The sequence below is a fragment of the Neofelis nebulosa genome, chromosome 18 (genome assembly GCF_028018385.1).
Source record: "Neofelis nebulosa isolate mNeoNeb1 chromosome 18, mNeoNeb1.pri, whole genome shotgun sequence".
In the NCBI taxonomy this organism is placed as follows: Eukaryota; Metazoa; Chordata; class Mammalia; order Carnivora; family Felidae; genus Neofelis; species Neofelis nebulosa.
The window spans coordinates 9,229,548-9,249,567 of NC_080799.1; the positions used below are offsets into that span (position 1 = coordinate 9,229,548).

Consider the following 20,020-nt stretch of genomic DNA (forward strand, 5'->3'; position numbering starts at 1 on the left):
CTTCCCCATCTTCTCAGCCCCCAGCACCGGGGCACCCCAAGGCAGGCCCCCAGGGGCTGCCTTTGCTCCTGGGGTTCAGAAACCTATCTGGCCCAGAGCACAGCACCCTTCTCCTGGGGGTTCGTTTCCCTGCCCCTGTGCGCCAGAGACCCACCTTCCCAGCGATAGTGCCAGGACTCAGGGCCACCACCCCCTCAAGGTACAGGCCACAGCTTCAAGCAAGCTCTAGATCCATGGCCACGCACAATTTAACCGCCGTCTTGCCAGTAAGGTCCTTCCGCTGTCTCCTGTTGGCTCAGGACAGGGATGGGGGGTAGACAAGAAGACTCTGAATTCAGAGTCAGAAGACTTGAGCCTGAATTCCAGTTCTATCGCTTCAGTCTGGGTGACCAAGGGAAGTCATTAAGCCTCCCCAAGCCTCAAGTTTTCTCATCTGTAAACTGAAGACAATACTCCCTACTTGATGACGTGGTAGGATCATTTATTCTTTCAGTGACATGCTTGTTATGAAGACCGATCCTGATTTCCATGCTGGGGGAGCAAAAAGAGAGACCAGAGAGGGCCTGTCTTTGCTGGTGATGCTCAGAGAAGGCTTCACAAAGGCAAGGATGTTTGAACTGGCCCTTCGAAGGGTGAGTCTTGTCCATGTAAGGAAGGGGGAGCACAGGCAGGGCAAAGCACGGGCTGAGGGCAGAGACACGGCAGGGTCCAGGGACCTGGGACTAGGAGGGGCAGGATGGCATGGCCTGCCTGATGGGGTGCAGGCGGGGTCTGTGAACACAGGGTGAGCCCGGTGTGTGGAGAGGGTGGTGGGGAGGGACACGCCTCCTGAGTTTCCTGGAGGAAAAAGATTTCTTGGTGGCTATCAGAAATGTGACGGACCTTACCCACAGGAAACCCAGGTACTTAGGTTGTGAAACTGGGTCCAGGTCTTTGTAGAAGGAAGTGTGCAACAATAATTGTGTGTCAAGATATTTTATGAAGCTGGAAAAGAAAGACCACCTCCACTGTGCAGAGGAATCCAGGTGTGCCTCTAGCCTCCTCCCACCCTTGGCACTGACGCTATTAACCCCTCCCTTCCCTGTGGGGACCCTTCTCCAAACCTCCAGCCCGCAAGCATGAGCATGGGGAGGGGGGTAAAGATAATCAAGTAGGGGGTGCAACAAACTGGAAGACCTATGCTGTCCAGGCGAGAGGGTGGGGCTGGGGGCCACGGGCCACGGGGCCAGGTAACAGCACCCTCAGCTCTAGGTTCGGGTCACTCATTCGTGTCATAGCTATTCAGCGAGTGGCCCCTCCAGGGCCCCTCAGAGGATAAGAGATGCAGGCGAAAATGTACCGATGCCTATAATATAGCAAGCTAAGTACTGGGATGGGAGATGTGGCAGAGACATCAACTGAGCTGGGGCGTGTGGGGAGGGACATAGCTGGGAGGTCTTCCCGGAGGCGAGATCTTGAAGTGGAAGTAGGAGCTGGTGGGACAAAGAAGGGAAGGAAGGAAGTTGTGGGCACAGTGTGGGGGTGCGTGGGAAGAAGGCTTGGAGAGGAAAGAGGGAAGAGCATAGGCCTGTGCAGGGCTGAGCACAGGGGGCCAGGGGGCTGGGGGGTGGGAACCAAGGAGCTAGGATCATACCCTGCAGGCAATAGGAAGTCAGTGAAGGCTGTTGAGCTGGGGAGGTCATGGTCAGATTTGCATTTTGGAATTTTGGAAAGCTCTCTCTTGCCGCCCGGTGCCCTCACTCTTGGTGATCCCTGTCCTTTGGATGGACCGGTCTGGCCCTAAGGGACAGCCCGATGCACATTAGCCAGGCACAGACCAGCAAGTGGCCGAAGAGCCAGCCCGTGTTCAAGTCACCTACTGTGTGCCTTAAAACGACTTAACCTCTGTGCTCAGTTTCCTCATTCGTAAAATGGGATTCATATAAATACCTACACCCCTCCCCTGCTTAGGGGTGACGTAATTCACCTTTAAATTAAGGGTACACAGTAAGTTCTATGAGTAAGTGTTAACCGCCAGTTTTCCCCATAAATGATGCCAACCGGTCTAAACCACGACAGGCGTGAGTTAACCAGTAAGGCATATAGATCAGTCTAAATCAGAACGGGACCAGGTAGATGAGTACCTCTCCAAATCAGCACCAACTTGTAAAGACGGGCCAACAAGGCGGCTTTTCACAGCCAGCCACCCACTGAGACCAGTACCTGCTGCAGCAGGAGGCCTGGGAGGAAGTACTCAGCCAGCCTGGCAACGAGAGGGTTAGCAGCGTGAGCTTCCTCCCTGCCTTGGAGCCTCTCTTGGGAGGTGCTGGCACTGCTATTTGTTACCCAACCCTCGAGAAGACGCGGCAGGGGGGAGGGAGAATCGCTGAAAGCCTTCCTTTCAATTATTCAGCAGTCAGAGCTTCCTGCTGCCCCTGTTGGAGCCAGAGGCAGGCTCTGGCCGGAGCCCCTGGGCTGGGTCTGGCTGGGTTGGGCCTGGACGGCTGGTTCTAGGAGGGGCAGCCCACAGGGGTGTTGGCACCACAGCCTGGGCTGCAGCGCTCACTCGTGGTCCTACTCCAGTCCCCCCCATCCAAGCCCTGCACTGGGCCCCGGGCAGGGCTCTGAGCTGTCCCCTCCCTGCAATCTGGGTCTGTCGTGGAATGGATGCGGCCAGGCTATCTGAGTCCCTAGAGCCAGGATGGGTTGTCCAGGGCAGGCAAGGGAGGGTGGGCAAGCCTACTGTCCACAGGACAAAGCCCAGGCAGCTTAGCTGGCCCTTGGGTCCTGAACAATCTGTCCAGGTACCCTGTGTCTCAGACGCACAACACTCTGGTCCACCTAAGAACACCCTGGCCCACGCTGCTCCCTCTGCCCCGAATGCCCTTTCCTTTCCGTTTTTTTCCTTTAAGACTCTGCGCAAGCATCACCTCCTCTAGGAAGCCTTCTGCAACCTCCACTGGGGGACGCTCCTCTGCTGTGCTCTCAGAGCCTTGCCCACTGGCTACTACTCTCCAGTTCTCTTCGTCCTACTGTGACTGTTTGCTCCCTGGGCTAGTGAGGGCAGTGACTCCAAGGGCTCTCCAAGGGTAATATCCATCTTTGTGTCCCTTGTGCCCAGCACAGGGCTTGGCACAAAGCAACCAAGCTGTGGACCTTTATTAAGCCATCTGTGACACTTTGCTGAAAGTCAGCCTGTGTTTGCACTGATGGGGAGCTCACTCCTTTTGTTTTTACCACTGCCAGAGACCTCAGCAGGAAAAGTCCCTGGTTACTGCTTTAGTATGCCCAGACTTTGTGTGTGCTCACGTTTTCACACAGGTCACATTGTCATATACTTTGTAAACCTTGGAGTTTAGCTTGTCTTGAATGGATACAAAGGACTTACCCTGGGACCCAGGCCCCTGCCTATCAGCCCAGAACCTCTGTCCTTGCTCCTGTTGGCTCTGGTTTGGGTTCCCAGGGCAGAGGATTTCGGTGACCGGTCCCTAGAGACAAGGAGGCCTCGGCTTTCTGCTCCCTACAGAGGAGCACGCAGTATAGGCAATTCAGCCCAGGTGAGATCCGGTACAGACCAGTGTAGCCCAGGACAGGCCATGGAGAGCCTGAAGCTGAAGTTCAGACTGGGTACATCAACAGTGGACAGTGCGGGAACCCACAGACCCACGCAGATCAGTATTATAGACCAGTGGACCAGAGCAGGACGTGTAATACTGGTCATTGACAATAACGCCGACCAGTTCAACCCGGAAGGCAGGCCTGTGTAGACCAGTGCTGAGACCACACAAACAAGGAGTTCATTAGTCTCCCTTCCCCTCACCCTAGTGGAACAAAGGAACGCATCCCACTCAGCCCACTCTACTTCTCTTCCGGGCCCTCGCTAGCCTTCGGGAGCTGCAGTCTTCAGCCAGGGAGCAGACAGTGTCCCTGTGGCTGCCTGAGCCAGAATGGATATCTGAGGTTCGGGCATAGGGAGCCTGAGAAAGAAGCTTTGTATGGCTGACCTGTCACTGGTGGCATGGGCTGCCAGAGAGGTGATCTGTGTGTCCTGGGGAGGGTCCAAGCCAGGTGGCCTTGGTGAGGCATCCTAGGGAGAGGCATCTGTGTGTCAGGACTCCCTGCTCTCTGAGGACTCTTCCTAGTTGGCCTCTGGGGCTGAACGCGGAGTGAAGTCAAAGGAGCCCGTGGGCTGACATCAGCTTCCATTATCCCCTTTGCCCCCTTCTCCACTCAAGGACCCGATCCTTCAGGCTCACACCCAGGAGCTGGGCCGAGGAAGGGCAAGATGAGCTAGAAGCTGTGTGACCAGATCTCTTTTCCTTTTTGAGCCTCAGTTTCCCCATCTGGACGAAGTGTCAGGAGCCTGGATACTACTGGGGCCAGGGAAGGGCTGGGCTCTGAGTCTCTGGCAGTCCAAGACTTAGAAGAATCAAAGTTGCTGGTGATGTGCAGCTCCAGGAGTAATCAGCCGGAGGGGTGTGTGCAGGACAGACAGACAAGCCCCTTCCACCCACTGGGGAGGGTGACAGGAGAAGCCAGGGCAGCTGCCTCCATTGCCCACACAATCTCATTATGGAAAATTCCCTCTATTGACTCAGCTCTAATCAAGCAGGCTGCCCTGGGCATCCCCCCCAGGTTTCTGCTGGGCCGGGTGAGATCAAAGAGAGAGCCGGGCTGGGGGCTGGAGCCTCGCCTGCCATTCCCATCGATCCAGATGCGCCTCCCGTTGCTAGGCAACAGCCTCCAGCCTCTCCTGGTCCTTCCTCCCCCCAGGGGCTGCAGGATCAGGCAGTAAGGGGAGAAGAGAGACCCCACATTTGTTCTCCAGGTCTTCCCTTACCAAGCTAGAGATCTTTGTCAAAAGGCCCTTCTCTTACCCAGGAAGCCACCCCCCTCATCCTGGCAGGTTGACCCTCCTGCAAAAATGGACCCCTTTCTCCCCCCACATTTGTATTCATCTCCAGAATACTTGAAATTCACACCTCCTGTGCTCCACATACACACTCTCTCAGGAAGACAGGCCAGGGATTCTCGAGAGGAGAAGGGACACTCAAGGGGTCAGCGAAAAAGTCAAGGCTACCAACTTCCAGCCCAGCGCTGCACTAGATGTGGGAGCCATTTAATCTTAAGAGAACGACTCTGAAGACAAATTCACACTCCCAGTTTTGAGTGGGTTGGCATTTTTTTTTCTTTTTCCAAAACGTAGGATGCATTTCATAGTAGTTTTTTCTTTTTTGTTTCAAGTGCTATAATTTAAAACTGTAAGTTGTGTTTTAAAACAGGCACAAAAATGTACTGTGGGTTTTGGGGGCTGTAATTGACTAAATAATACAAATCTGATCATTTTATCACATTTAATATTGTGCACATTTTATCTACCCTATCCTGCTCATCTGTCCTTTTTTTTTCCTTTAACTGAATACATGCATGCCATCCCGCAGTTGTTCTGTGGTGACCTACTTAGATCATGGCTTATTTAGGATTTTAAGGTCTCTTCCCCTTCCGAGGTCTTTAGAGCCCTTAGGGATGGAAAGCATCTCCCTTTTCCCTCTGGTCCCTCATCAGACCTTTTTTTTTTTTTTTAATGCAACTGAGGGGCAGGAAGAGGGATGCACTTCCTGAGTGTAAAGAGCCAGACTTAGGAGTTCACCGGCTCAGCCCTGAGAGCCACAGTCCTGGTGCCATTGGTCCTGCCACTGCCTGCCACCTGCTCCCCCAGTTCTGCGGCACTGTGACAGCTCCTTGCTGCCTCCCCTGCTCAGCCCCAGTCACACACGTCAACTCTGAGAGGCACAGCTTTCCAGGGTCCTTGACAAATGGTAGCCAATTAATGTCAATTAATCTGATTAGCCTAAATAGTTAATTAAGCAGTTAATTAACAACATCATTGACAATAACCTACGGCTCCTGAGGGATTGTGGGTGGGAGGCAGGAATGGTGGGGGGCTCTCCTTGCTCCAGGAAGGGGTGAATCCCTTAAGGTCAGGTTGGGCGGGGGCGGCTCGTGCAGCTGTAGCCTCTCCAAGTCTCACCTTGCTCCGCCATCAGCCCCAGAATGTTCATCAGGGCCTCGTCTGATCCCACCCCAGTAACATGCCCTCCCCTGCTCCCTGGCCAGGATTGACTTATGTGGGAGAGGCCACAGCTCAGCACAGCAGAGGAGGGAGAGAGGCCTATTGTCTGGAAGACTGTTCCGCTCTAAAATCGCAGAGAGGAGTCCTTGCCTCTGCTGCCACCACACCTGCTCCAGACTGGGCACCTCGCTGCTTCGACCCCTGTCGGGGCCATGGACTTCCCCGAGCTGCAGAGTAGTCCTGGAAGGGAATCGTCATCCTTAAGCCCATCCTACAGATGTGGAAACCGAACACCTCCCGTATGCCAGACCCCGTGTTTGCACCCGGGACCTGCAACGGTGAGTAATGCAGGGTCCCTGCCCTCAGAGAGCTCCCGGGGTACCATCAAATGGTGCAGCCTCTTCGTTCCTGCCGTGTCTTAGCTGGGTGATGTTGGTGACCTTATTAACCTCTCTGTGCCTCAGTACCCCCTGCTGTGACCTGGCTACCTCATAGGATATTTTGAGGACTGAGCGGGAAATGCCAGATGAGTGTTCACGGTGACTAAATGACCCGCCAGGACAGAATGTAAAAGGGGCCGAGAAGGAAGTAGCACGGGACACTCGGGAGCACATGGAGGGAGGAGAGTTTGGAACAAGGTATTGTCCAGAAGACTTGTGAGCAGAGGCTGAAATTCGAAGAGGTAGAAGAAGAGGGAGGAAGGGCATCCAGGCAAAGGCAACAGCATATGCGAAGTGAATAAGGCGCCGGTTTTCAACTCTAGCATGGACAGTCACCTGGGGGCTTTAAAAAACTGCAGACCCCCAGGCCCCACACACAGATTCTGAATCCATCATTTTGGGTGGGTCCCAGGAATCTGCTTTTCACGGACTGTTCTAGAAATCCGGAGGTGGGTACTCTATGCCTAGAGACCATGGCTGCAGTGGTTCTGAGTGTCCCAGGTTGGGAGGAGCTGAGCTACAGTAGGAGAGGCCCCCGGCCATGTGACCCGTGTCCTGAAAACACACCGCAGGCCCCCAGTTCTCTCCATCTGTTCAAATCATGCTTGCCCTTCAGTGGTGACCTTCCTGAAACAGCTCTGGCCTTTCGCTTACCTGCTGGAAACATCCCATGGTTTCTCTGCTGCCCACAGGAGAAAGGCTAGGCTCCCCGGACCGGCACTGTGGCCCTTTGTGAGGCCTCCCTCCCCAGCCTGGGTCCAGACCCCGACTCTCCAGCCATGCCGTTCCCCAAATGCCTGGTGTTCCCTCCATATCTCTGCACATGCTGTTCCCTCTGCCAAAAATGCCTTCCCCTCTCCCCCTCTCCCTGGCAAACCTGGACTCCTCTTAGCAAGTCCATCTGTGAAGCTGGCCCCAAAGTCCACTGGGCAGGCAACCTCCCCCACCGCCAGGGCCCTAGCTGTCCTTGGAATGCTCACCCCTTAACCCATATTCTGTCTCAAAACATTCACCAGTTTATGGGCCTTGTTCCCCACCAGGCTGGGGAATGCTCCTCCCTTTCTCCAGTGCCTAGCACAGGATTTGGGGATGACAATGATAATTGAGCTTTTAAGGTGAGAGGAGCTGCTGAGCAAAAGTTTGATGAACGAATGAGTGATTGAATGAATGAGCGAATGATCCTCTCTGCTTTCTGATACATGAAACAGAGGGGGACAGAGGGAGAGAGAATTTGGAGGCAGAGAAGAGAGATGTTCTGGGGACACTAAAGGATGGCTCATAAAGACCAATAAGCATGTGTCAGGTCCAGACAGGGAGGGGGGACAGGGCTGCCTGGAGACAGGACCTCCTGGGTGTCCTAGCTTCCTTCCCATCCCAGAAGTCCCCAGAAGTGGCATCCTGTTGGGGAAGGGGTGGCTCAGCTCCTCTCTCAGCCCTGAAGCTGGGAGCCCTGAGCGGGCGCCCGCTCCCCCAGCCTGGGGTTCTCTGTTTGATCCCGAGGGCTGTGCCAGCAGCTGGGGCTGGGTGCGGGGACAGGCTGCCCACCCCATTCTAGCCCTGCCCCTGGCCCATGGGTCTTTCTTCCTCCCTGAATGAGTCTAGCCTGGTACACGTGCACGTACACATACATGTCAAATCTCCCAGAGGCGTGTCTCTGGTACCTGTCCCCTTTGCAGTCACCTCCCCCCAACGCCCAGCCTCTTTGTCCTCTTTCCATCCTTCCCTCCGCCCCAGTGCAGCCAGAGTGGGCTTCCTAAAGGGCAGATCTGACCAGTTCATGACAATGCTGCAAAGCCTCTCATGACTTCTGTTGCTTTCCAAATAAATCCTCTGCTCTTACAGTGGTTCCTAAGGTATTTCTCGACCTGGCTGGGACTTCTTCACTCCCCGCTGGGCTGCCCTCCGCCGTTTATTCTCAGGCATTCCCTGTGTGCTACGGCTGCATTAGATTACTCACCAGGACTTTTCATACCTTTGTGCCTATGCTGTTCTCTGGGTGTCATGCCCCAGCCTTCTCTGGCACCTTCCCTGTCGTTCTTGAAAGCCCAACGTAAATGCCCCCCTCCCAGAAGCCTCCTCTGGCTGCCCACATCACCATGGTCATCTTAGCCTTGGCAGAACCTCAACAGGTCGTCAATGTCAGTTCCCTCATGCCTGCCTTTCCCACTAGTCAGGGAGTTCCTCAAGTTCAGGGTTGGTGTCTGGTTCACCTGTGTCCTCAGTGCTCAGACCGGACCCAGAAAATAGGAGGCGCTCAGTAGATCTTGACCGTGTGGTCTCACACTCAGATGATGGCCACTGAGCGCACTGGGTTTAATCTTTTCCTGAGTCACTTCTTATAGCACACTTGGGGGCAGGTAGCATTACGTCCATTTTACAAGGGAGGAAACAGATGTGGTCGTGGAGGTTGGGGCCCAAATGAGATCAGAGTCCAGGAGACTGGCAATCGCCTAAGCTTTCTTCTTAGGTCTTGTTGGATTCAGGTTCTCACCTTTCCTGGGGGATGTATGACCCTCACATGCTCCTCTTTTCCCCTTAGCAGCTCTGGCCTTCCCCACCTTGGTCCCGGGCTGACTGTCACAGGGCCCAAAGCCATCCTCACCAAGGGAAACCCACAGCCAGCAGACTCCAAAGGTGTGCTCGACCTAAGAGGGAAGCGGGGGTGGTGGAAGGTTCTCCCCACAGGTCTCCCGGGCTCCCTTGGGAAGTGGCTCTTCCCATGTCCAGCCTTCAAATGGCCACTAAAAGCCAGCTTTTTAAAGAATCTTTAAAGACATCAGAGAATTCTCATGATAGAGTGAAAAATGGGATGCTGGCTTCCCTCAGCAGTATGCTCCCGGTTTTTAAACTCTATGTATCTATGAACACATGGACAAAATCCTGGAAAAAATACCCTCCCCCCGCCCCCCACCTTCTGATGTTCACAGTGGCTATCTCTGGGTGGTGGGACTACAGATGATTTCCATTTTCTCCTTGGCTTCTCTACTTCTCAGGTCTCGCACAAGGAAGGTGTACTATGTTTAGAATCACAAGACTCCAATGAAACTTGCTTTTATCTACCTGTCTCCATCCCAGGGAGTTTGGGGGGATGGTGGTGGGGATGGAGCTCAGTATGGGAGGGGTCTCGGAGCCACAGGCCACACTCAAAGCTAGGAATAAAATAGATAGGCCGGGAGCTCCCCAGCTCAGTGAGCTGCCTGCACCCCGGGGTTCGATTCACTGGGCCCAGACCGCCTCATAGGCCTCAAAGACCCCGGCAAGATGCTAAGGGAACTACGCTCTGCCTGCCAGCTCCAGCTGGCACAGAAGCCTCTGCGGTGGGCAAGAGGCCAGGCTGGGGGCGGCAGGAGGCTGAGGCCAGGCTGAGTGCCCAGGAAGCAGTGCCGCAGGTGGATGGGCCGGCAGCTTTTGGTTGGGGACAGGGGTGTCCCTGGGGGTCGGGGGCTGCTCTGGAGCCAAAGCACACATGGCCACTGTGGCCTTTCTCCCAGGCCAAGGGCCAGCTTGGGTAGCCTGGACCTGGTCACTTGCCCAGGCCCCTTGAGCCCCCCACTCTGGATGACATGGAGTCAACAGGGCTTGGCCTCTAGGGGTGCAGCTGTCACCCTCCTGTGCTCATGACCCAGAAGAAGGAGAAGGGGCAGAACCCAGAGGTGTCAACAGGGACCAAAGCCACAGTGAAAAACCTAGCCTGGGTCAGGCTGGGGTCTATAACTGTTGGTGATGAGCCTGTCATAAGCCCCCTCAGCTCCTTTGGGCCTCCTACCTTCTCACTGACCTCTTCCCCCCCACCCCTACCATAGAGCAGCCCACCCCCCTTCCTCTCTGTCCCCACTCTGAGTGCCCTCTCTGATCCTCCCACCTCTCTGGGCCCCTGACCTTTCCGCTGGGCCCAGGTGGGTATTAGAATTGAGAAGGACCTTTTCCCTTTCTTGCCTGGCTTTCCCTCCCCTCTCGGACTGGACTAGTCACCAGGCAGACTCACTCCCTCTACAGGGCCCTGCATCCTCTCTTCAGAGCATCAGCTGCAAAATCCCTCCCTCTCCCCACGACACCATGAATAAGCCTCAAGCACTGCACTCCTGCTGCTTCCGTGGATTTGGGGCCTGTGTATGTGTGTCCTGGGAGCCTCCTAGAGTCTGGCGAACAACTCTGGGGGGCGTGTGGAGGGCACCTTCAGTGTCCCTGCAGGTCACCTCAAGTCCTGGGCCAGGAAGGCTAAATCCTGGCTCAGCCAAAGAATCTGGGGTCTCCAGGTAAGCCACTGGGCCTCTCCAAGCTTTGTTCCCCCCCTTTAGTTAAGACCCCAAGTTCGTAGCTGGGAGGGACAGGTGAATTTTAAATCTCAGCTCCAACTAATAACTCAAACCTTCAAACACTTGGCGGTGACTTCTATCTCTGCCAATAGAACCACGGGCTTCCCGACACACAGATTTATAGGGCAGAGAGATCTTAAAATCGTCATGATGGCAGGGCTTTCGGGGGGTCATTCGGTCAAACCCCATCATTTTATGGCTGAGGACACCAAGGCCCAGAGACAGGAAGGGACCTGCTCAAGGTCACACAAGCAGCCAGGGTCAGAGATGGGCCCAGAAGGAAGGTCCTTGGGATCCTGTCCCAGAGCCCTTCAGCTGCCTCTGCCACACACCTCCTCCCACCCCCCGCCGGCCCACAGTGCCCTGGTTGACCCTCACTCAGGAGAGCCTGGGGAATTGAGGACAGAGTGATGTTGTGGAAGCCTCGCTGGGCCCCTGCGGCAGTGGGTGTGGGCTGCACCAAGACCTTGCTCTGTGACCTTGGGAAAGTCACATCACTTCCAGGCCCGGTTTTGCTCCTCTGTGAAAGGGATCAAGGCCACCTTTGATACCAGGTTGCGTGAGGATGAAGTGAAACAACGTACATGAAGTGACAGGTCCATGGCAGGGGCTCAGAATATGGGAAGGAGTCAAGGGAGAGGGTGAGTTCCCCTCATCTCTTTAGCAGAACCCCTGATGGCTGCTGGGACAGGAGGAGCCTTGATTCTGCCCCTGGGGCAGCAAGCAGTGGGCGGAGGAAGAGAAAAGTCAGTAGGGGAGGCTGACCCCAGCAGTACTAGCAGTGGCTTGTGACCATGGCCCCATCTCGGGGGGCGGGGGGGGGGGGGCTAACCGCTCAGAAAGGAACAGGCAGTCACTGGCTTGCTGAGGTCAGCAAGAGGCTGGCAGGCAGAGGAGGTGAGAAGTGGATACGGCAGTGAGCAGTTGGGCCTGCCAGACCCAGACTCCCCCTCTGGCAGGCGTGACAGTGGCAGGGGTGGGTTGCGGTGGGGGCACGCAGCTGGCCAGTTCAAAGCACATTCTACCTCCAAATATCCCAGTGACCTTGGGGGAGTCAGCTCCTCACTGCACTGCACACCCTCACTCATATGCCTCAGGCTCCCCACCTGGAAAGCGGGCATCATGAACCAAGAAACTGGCATTTAAGTGGGCCTTGATATCAAGGGGCTGGGACAGGTCATCAGCTGCACCCAGGGAAGACAGCTTGGGTGCTTCGTGACCTTGGGAAAGCTACTCGAGTCTCATTTCTCAGCTGTGAAATAGGGACAGCGATGGCTTCCCTGGGAAGTTTTTGTGAGGATTGACTGAATCAACAGTAGCACTGTGCCAAGTGTGGAGCCTGTTCCAAGGCCCTCAGCCAGTGTCCCCCTCCTCTGGGAAGAGAAAGATGTGCTTCAAACAATGCTAAGAACTTTCCCACCTTTATCCAGCTCCTCCTTAAGAAATTCTTACTTGCATTCAACTGACAAACACTCCCCCAGAATTTTACAGCCCCAAAGTAGTTTCTCAGTCCTTATCTGGATTATTTCTTGGAATAGCCAAGGAGAGACTGTTAACATGACACCTGTTTTACAGATTAGGAAACGGGCTCCGAAAGGTTAAGTGGCTTACCTGAAGTCATGTAGCTTGGATTTGAACCCATGTCTCTCAGACTTCAGAGTCCATGACACCCTACCCACCTACCCCCACCTCTTAAAATCCAATCAAGTCTTTATTCACCCTTCAAGAATTCCTCCTCCACCCCTCACAGGAGAGTGGGATGGGGCATAAAGTTAAGGAACCAAAAAGCTGGTAATGTGTGGGAGCGATTTCCTAGCCAGCTTGGTCCTATTTCTGGCTGGGGGAGAATTTGGTACATGCCGGGGCCATGACCTTAAGATGCACAGAGAAACTCTCCAGCTCCTGCCCTGCTCTCCACCTAAGTTCCTGCCTTTTCCCTTGACACAGGACAAAGGGCCAGCCCAGGCCCTCTGATGCCAGAAGTGGGCAAGTGAGTGTGGTCTTAGGGGAGTGAGAAGTCATGGCTGGGACAGAGCATAGGCATTGGAGTACCAGGCCAGACCTGGGTGCCCTTCTTTCTCTACCCGCCAAACCCATCCCCACAATGGACCTGCTGCCAGGAGCAGGAACTGCAGGAAGCTTCAACACTGCCCAGGCAGGAGCCCTGGGAGGGGGGGGTGGGGGGGAGAGGATGCAAGGCAGAGGCTGCGTCTCTTCTCTTATCTCTCCTTTTTACCAGGAATTTGCTCCGAGCTTGGGCTCACTCGGAGCTTCAGAAACTCTCCCTGGGCATTCAGAGAGGCCACAGAGAACCCCCCTAAACTCCTGGTGGCTATTTTCTCTTCTGTGCCCTCCATCCTCTTCCCAGTGTGAGAGTAAATGCCATCCTGTGTGAGACCCAGTTCTCGTTGCCAGATCCTGCCTCCCTAGGGGCATTTGGGCAGCTGGGAAAGGGGCCAGGCTGTCCCCTATGCTGCCACCCCCTTCTGGACAGAAGCCCAGCATTCAGGTGGGGGCTTGCTCCTTCCACCCCTCCCAGTGACCAGCCTATCCACAGGGTCCCTGCGTTAATCTCTCCCTTCCCTAGGGAGCGGGTCCTTCTCCTCAGCTGGGGGAGGGCAACTGGGCTGCAGCTGAGCGTCTCCCTAACATCCTCATGGGCCAGGCCATGGCCATTTATGCCCAGGGGAGTCCTGCCCATGACCCCACAGGGTTCCCACTTTCTCCGTTCCTCTCAGTGAAATGAACAATGTTCCTCATCTCTGTTTCCCAGGTGCCTGGCACCCTCCATCAAACACTCTTGCAGTCCCCCAATCTACCATCTGCTCGCGGGCCTGCGGACCTCGAGCCCCTGTCCGACTGTGGAGGCCCGAGGTTCAACCCAGCCCCAGCCCCTCTGGGAAATGCCCCCGCCCCACTAGGGGCTCTCACCTCCCCGCTGGCCGCCGCGCTCCGCCGGGTGCTGAAGCCAGGCCCTCCGGCCCCGCTAGTCCCAGCTTCCTCCTCCGCTCGACTCGACAGGGCAGCTCCGCGGCCCCCACGGCCCCGCGCCCTCCGTCTCCCCGCGGGCGCCGCCGCCGCCGATTGCTGAAATGCTGGACAGCGCACCACCATGGAGGCGGTCTCCCTGCCCGCGTGCCGGCCAGAGCGGTCCGGCCTCCACAGCGCCCTCCGCAGGCCCGGAGGGCCCCCCACAGCGGAGGCCAGGGACGGGGCGTCGGGCTTGGACTGTCCTTCACCGTAGTTCTATCAGGTCCAGTCCTTGCGGGTGGGAGCACTCCAGTCCCCAGAGTCGCCCGGGGCCAGGGAGGTTATTAATTTTGAACTGGAAAAAGAACTCGGCATCCTGAATTCTCGCCAGGACACTGACTGAGCAGCTGGTGTCTAAGAGGGCCCTGGGATCCGGCCGGGAGACGTCCCAGGAGGCCCCTTTTATCGCGCATCCTGGTAGCTGGACAGAGGCTGGGAAGGGTGGAGGGGGAGGGCCATCGTAACTGGTAGAGGAATTTGGGAATGGAATCGCTGGACCTTTGGTGGTGCTTGGTTGGGCGTCTGGAGTTGTGAGTCGAAGTCACCCTTTGGTTACTCTCTTCAAGACCTTGGGGTGGTGTGTCCGTCCTGCAGCTTCCACCTTTCTTTCTTTGACTGGACAGTGAGCCAGCTGAGTGCAGGAAATTCAGAGGTAGGGCAGGCTCCTGAAGAGGCTTTGGAATCCCGGAGACCTTTCTTTAATGGAAGCCAGGAACGTGGAGGAGGCTTTTGCTTGGAACCCACTAGTGGTGTCCTGGTGGAAGCTTCCTGTCCCAGGCAACAGGGCTGGAAGTGCCAGAGCAGACTTGAGCGGCACCCAGACTAGGGTGAGGCAGGTGAGGCTCTTGGGGCGTAGGTTTTAAGAAGGCATGTATACGACCCTGAGAATCATCCCTGGATGGAGTGTATGTTTGTTGTAAGTCTGTGCAGGTCTATGTGCATGTGTGCCCAATCTGTCTATGTGTGTGTCTGTGTGTGCCCTCCTCCCTTCCCCACTCTCCCAAGTTTCTTCATCCACATGCGTCTTTGGAGTGTGTTTGAATGATTGGCATCCTGGCACTGCAGGCCCATTCCAGTCTGCAGAACAAAGCTTGGGGTCAGGGAGAGGAGCTACAGCTGCTTTTGTCATTACCACAGACCCATGGCCCCAGGGGCAAGTCCTCTGCTGGTCTCCTGCCTTCTGGCTGCATGAATATTTCATCTGCTGGGGCCTTGGGCTGGCCTAGCACCAGTGTGCTCCCTCTTCCTGCCCCCTTTGCCTGGCTGGGCCTCCCAAAGCAGAGTAGGCAGTAGACAGATCAAGGGCTGGGAGAGGGCCCCTGAAGGGCCCACAGGCCTGGCCTCACCTGGGGAGCCATGGCTGAGTGTACAGAGGGGGAGTAGGCGAGGCCAGAGACGGTGCAGGGCTGGGGCATCCTCAGAGGGAAGCTTGTTCCTTTGATGAAATCAAGTTGGCTTTATGAAACCTCACCACACTGATTTGGTTCCTGACCAGCCCTGGCCTAAACCTCAGCTGTTTGGGACTAGTGTCTGGGAACACCTTGCCCTAGCTGGGCACCCTTCCTCCTGCCCTCCCCTCAGCTGCCTCTGCAGACGCTGCCCCCTTGGCTTCACAGTGGGAGGTACCTCAGGACAAAAGGGGAGGGGGGCCTGCAGCTGGCTCAAGCTAGCCTCCCCAGCTCCCTTAGGCCCTCTATTCTACCAGACCTGGGATTCGCAAACCCTGGACACCTGGGTAGCCCCTCAGCCCCAGGAGCCCCCTCATGCCTTGTACTCCTTTGCCCTGCCTCCGAGGACTAAGCCTTTACCTTGGGCTCTCTACCAGCCAGCTAATTTTCCAAAAAGGGCTCCTTCCCTTGTATTCATTTCAACAAACGGCATCACCATCTGTGCTGGTTTTTCTCCATTTGCCCCTCTGGGTCCATTTTGCTCCCTTCTCTGCCCTCCTCCAGGCCTTGGGAGGTTGACCTCTGCAGACTGATTACCCAGGTTCCCTTGCCCTTGACTAGTGATTGATTGGGTTCATTCAAGGGGAAGCGTCACCAGGAGAATGAAGAACAGGAGGAGGGAGAAGCTAGGTATTTATTCCCCTACTGAGTTCTTCTCTAGCTCTGGTCCAGTGGCTCCTTGTCCACAGCTCCAGGGCTCCTGCCCAGGCTCTGGCATTGTTACCTCCCTGCACATCAGGCCTAGTGGTGGTGGCTCCTACCGCTGTGAATCTGGGTGCTCTTCTGTCCTTGTTGGCTTGTTCTGATATCCCCACCTGCAGCTCTGTGCACTGTCCCTTTATTACACTCGCTTCAGTTAAGACTTTGGAGGTGCTGCCTACTCCATTCTGGGTCCCTGCTCCGCTCACTTCTACGCCCCCACCCCCAAGCCCAGCCTCTGAGTCAGAGCCCTGGGAGGCCTCTAGCCCTCCCTCTGGTTCCCCTTCTCCCTGCAGACCTTCCACCTCCTGGAACTGCCTTCTTCACCTCCATGGTGTCTGCCTGGCCCAGGTCCCGGACACCCATCTTGTGCCCACCCTTCCCCATTCTCTCTCCCCTGGAACATACATCTCTACTTGAATCACACTTGACCCATGAACCCTTCAAAGACCTCCCCGTATAGAATAGCATCTCCCTGCCCAGCACTCTTTTCCTCTCTGACCCTCCTTTAAAAAAAATTATTGGGCGCCTGGGTGGCTCAGTTGGTTGTGTCTGACCCTTGATTTTGGCTCAGGTCATGATCTCTGGTTCGTGAGATCGAGCCCTACATTGAGCTCCGCACTGACAGCATGGAGCCTGCCTGCGATTCTCTGTCTCCCTCTTTCTCTGCCCCTCTCCTGCTAGCCTGCATGCTCCCTCTCTCTCTCAAAATAAAGAAACTTAAAAAAAAATGTTGTGGTAAAATATATGACATAAAATTTACCATTTAACCATTTCAAGTGCACAGTTCAGTGGCATCAGGTATGTCCACATGCTGTACAGGCATCACCCAAATCCAAACTGGGACCCGACCCTGTACACAAGAAACATTAACTCCCCGTCTCCTCTCCCCTCAGTGCCCTGGCACCTGCCACTCTACTGTTGTTCTCTGTGAATGTGTCTCCTTTGGGAACCTCATATAAGAGGAATCATATAGCGTGTGCCCTTTTGTGTCTGGCTTATTTCACTTAACATCAAATTTCATCCATGGTGTAGCAGGTGTAGGAATGTCCTTCCTTTTATTTTTTTAAATACTTTTTAAAATGCTCATTTATTTTTCAGAGAGAGGAGGGGAGGGGCAGAGAGAGAGGCAGGCAGAGGATCCGAAACAGATCTGTGCTGACAGCAGAGAGCCCAATGTGGGGCTCAAACTCACGAACCGTGAGATCATGACCTGAGCTGAAATTGGACGCTTAATCAACTGAGCCACCCAGGCGCCCCAGAATGTCCTTCCTTTTTAAGGCTGAATACTATTTTATGGTAGATAGAGTGTGTTTTGTTTCTCCATCCATCCATCAATGGGCATTTGGGTTGTTTCCACTTTTTGGCTATTGTGAGTAATGCTGCTGTGAACATCAGTGTATAAATTATCTGGTTGAGTCCCTGCTTTCAGTTCTTTTGGGCATATTGCCAGAAGTGGAATGACTGGATTATATGGTAATTCCATGTTTGATTTTTTTTAATGTTCACTCATTTTTGAGAGAGAGAGAGAGAGAGAGAGAGAGAGAGAGAGCGAGCGAGCAGGGGAAGGGCAGAGAGAGAGGGAGACCCAGAATCTGAAGCAGGCTCCGGGCTCTGAGCTGTCAGTACAGCTGCCCTTTCTCTCTTACTCTGCTGTGCCTCTGCCACCCTCTTTCTGTGCCTTCTTGTGTCTAGAGCACAAACTCCATGAAGGCAGGACTCGGTCATGCCTATCTCTGCATCTCCCACACCAGCCACGGAAGGCAAGAGTCACTGCTTGTTGAATCGAGTTGTTTAGTTTTCTGTCTGCCTTCAAGCTGCTCTCTGTCTCCCCCCCCCCTCTTTTTTTAATTTTAATTTTAATTTTTTGCCTCTCTGCCCCTCAGTCTACTCTGCTTCTCTTTTCTCTGGCTCTGCCTTGTCCATTTATCTTTCTGTATGATATGATGTAGACTTGTACCTGGGGGCACTTGACCTTAGAGTTAGTCCCTCTCTTCTGGTGCCTCTTCCTCTTTTTTTTTTTTTTTAATTTTTAAAGTTTATTTATTTGTTTGTTTATTTATTTACTTATTTTTTAAGAGAGAGAAAGAGAGTGTGTGTGCAAGTGAGGGAGGGAGGGGTAGGATCCCAAGTAGGTTCCACGCTGTCAGCACAGAGGCCTCAAACCCGTGAACCTTGAGACCATGACCTGAGCCAAAATCAAGAGTCGGACACCGACTGAGCTACCCAGGCTCCCCTCTTCTGGTGCTTCTTAAAGTGTCCCCTCAACCCTCTGCATCAGAACCACCTTAAATGCTTATTAAATGTTTTCGTGTCTGAGCCTCTCTCCAGACTTACCCTACAAGGGTAACAAATACTCCAAAACGTAATGACTCAAAATAATGACGATTTTATTACATGTCACAAGTTTGGGGGTTGGAAATTTGGGCAGGGCTTGGGTAGGTGATTCTTTTGCACCACAAGGCTTTGAATGGGGTCACTTTTCATAGGGTGGGGTTTTTTTTTAAGTTTATTTTGAGCGAGAGCGCACATGGGAGGGGCAGAGAGAGTGGGAGACAGAGGATCCCAAGCAAGCTCTGCCCTGTCATTGAGGAGTCCCGTTATGGAGCTTGAACTCACGGACCACGAGATCTTGACCTGAGCCGAAATCAATAGCCTGACACTTAACCGACTGAGCCCCCCTGGTGCCCCTCATGGGGTGGCTTTCAGCTGAGGGATGGGTTGTGGATCAGAAGGTCAGGGATACCTTCATGCACATGTCTGGGGCCCCCGGTGGGGATGGCTGGAGGGTTAGGCTCAGCTTGCTTTCTCTCCTTCCTCTTCTCTCTCTTTCTTTCTCCTTCTGGTCTCTCCATATGGTATCTCCAAGCAGGGTCATCAGACTTCTCACATGGCAGCTCAGGGCTCTGAAAACGCCAGCTTCAAAGAAGGGGATATAGAAGCTCCCAATTTCTTAAGGCCCTCCCTCAGAAGGCACGACATAACAGTCCCCATTTTCTTTTTTTTTTTTTTTTATTCTTTTTTCAACGTTTTTAATTTATTTTTGGGACAGAGAGAGACAGAGCATGAACGGGGGAGGGGCAGAGAGAGAGGGAGACACAGAATCGGAAACAGGCTCCAGGCTCCGAGCTGTCAGCACAGAGCCCGACGCGGGGCTCGAACTCACGGACCGCGAGATCGTGACCTGGCTGAAGTCGGCCGCTTAACCGACTGCGCCACCCAGGCTCCCCAACAGTCCCCATTTTCTATTGGTCAAAGCAGTTACCCACTCCACTTATTCATTCATTCATTCATTCATTCATTCATTCATTCATTCAAGTTTATTTGTTTTGAGAGAGAGAGAAAGATTGAAAGAGAGAGAGAGGATGAGTGAGGGAGGGGCAGAGGGAGGGAGAGGGAGAGAGAGAATCCCAAGCAGGTTCCGTGCTGCCAGCATAGAGCCCGATGTAGGGCTCAAGCCCATGAAGCCGGGAGATCATGATCTATCTAAGCTGATGGACGCTTAACTGACTGAGCCCCCCGACCCCACTCCATTTAGAGAATTGCTTCATCATTCATATTCAAAGGTGGGACACCTCTAGATGGGAGGAGGGGCAAGGAGTTGGTGGCCATCTTTTTTTTTTTTTTTTTTTAAAGATTTATGTAATCTCTACACCCAGCGTGGGGCTTGAACTCAGGACCCTGAGATCAAGAGTTGCACGCTCCACCGACTGAGCCACCCAGGCGCCCCTTGGTGGCCATCTTTAAACCACCATATCTACTGAGTCATACACCTTGGTAGACCCATGATCATGCGCCTGAACTTGAAGACCCGGTGCAATGGCCCTCATCTGCCCAAGAGCTCATGCCCCTCAACCCCTAGGCTGTTCCTTTGCCTGGCATGCCTCACAGCCCCGTCACCCTGGGCTTACCCTGTCATTCAACAGTCTCCTTCCTTGGCCTACCTCCCAGAGCCCACAGTGACACTTGTGTGAGACATGTGGGTAGGCCCCAGAAGGATGGCAGGATTCAAGCATGAGCGGCCAGCAGGCGTTT

At 54.5% G+C, this 20,020-nt stretch overlaps 1 protein-coding gene across 1 annotated transcript in view; it reads right to left on the reverse strand.

Moving 5' to 3' along the window:
- SRRM3 (serine/arginine repetitive matrix 3) overlaps positions 1-13,937 on the reverse strand; it is a 57,053-nt gene extending 43,116 nt beyond the window's left edge. The window contains exon 1 of the mRNA XM_058711983.1: positions 13,740-13,937. The gene's annotated coding sequence lies outside the window, so the exon portion shown is untranslated. The remainder of the gene's footprint in view (positions 1-13,739) is intronic.
- Between the last annotated feature and the right edge of the window lie 6,083 nt (positions 13,938-20,020).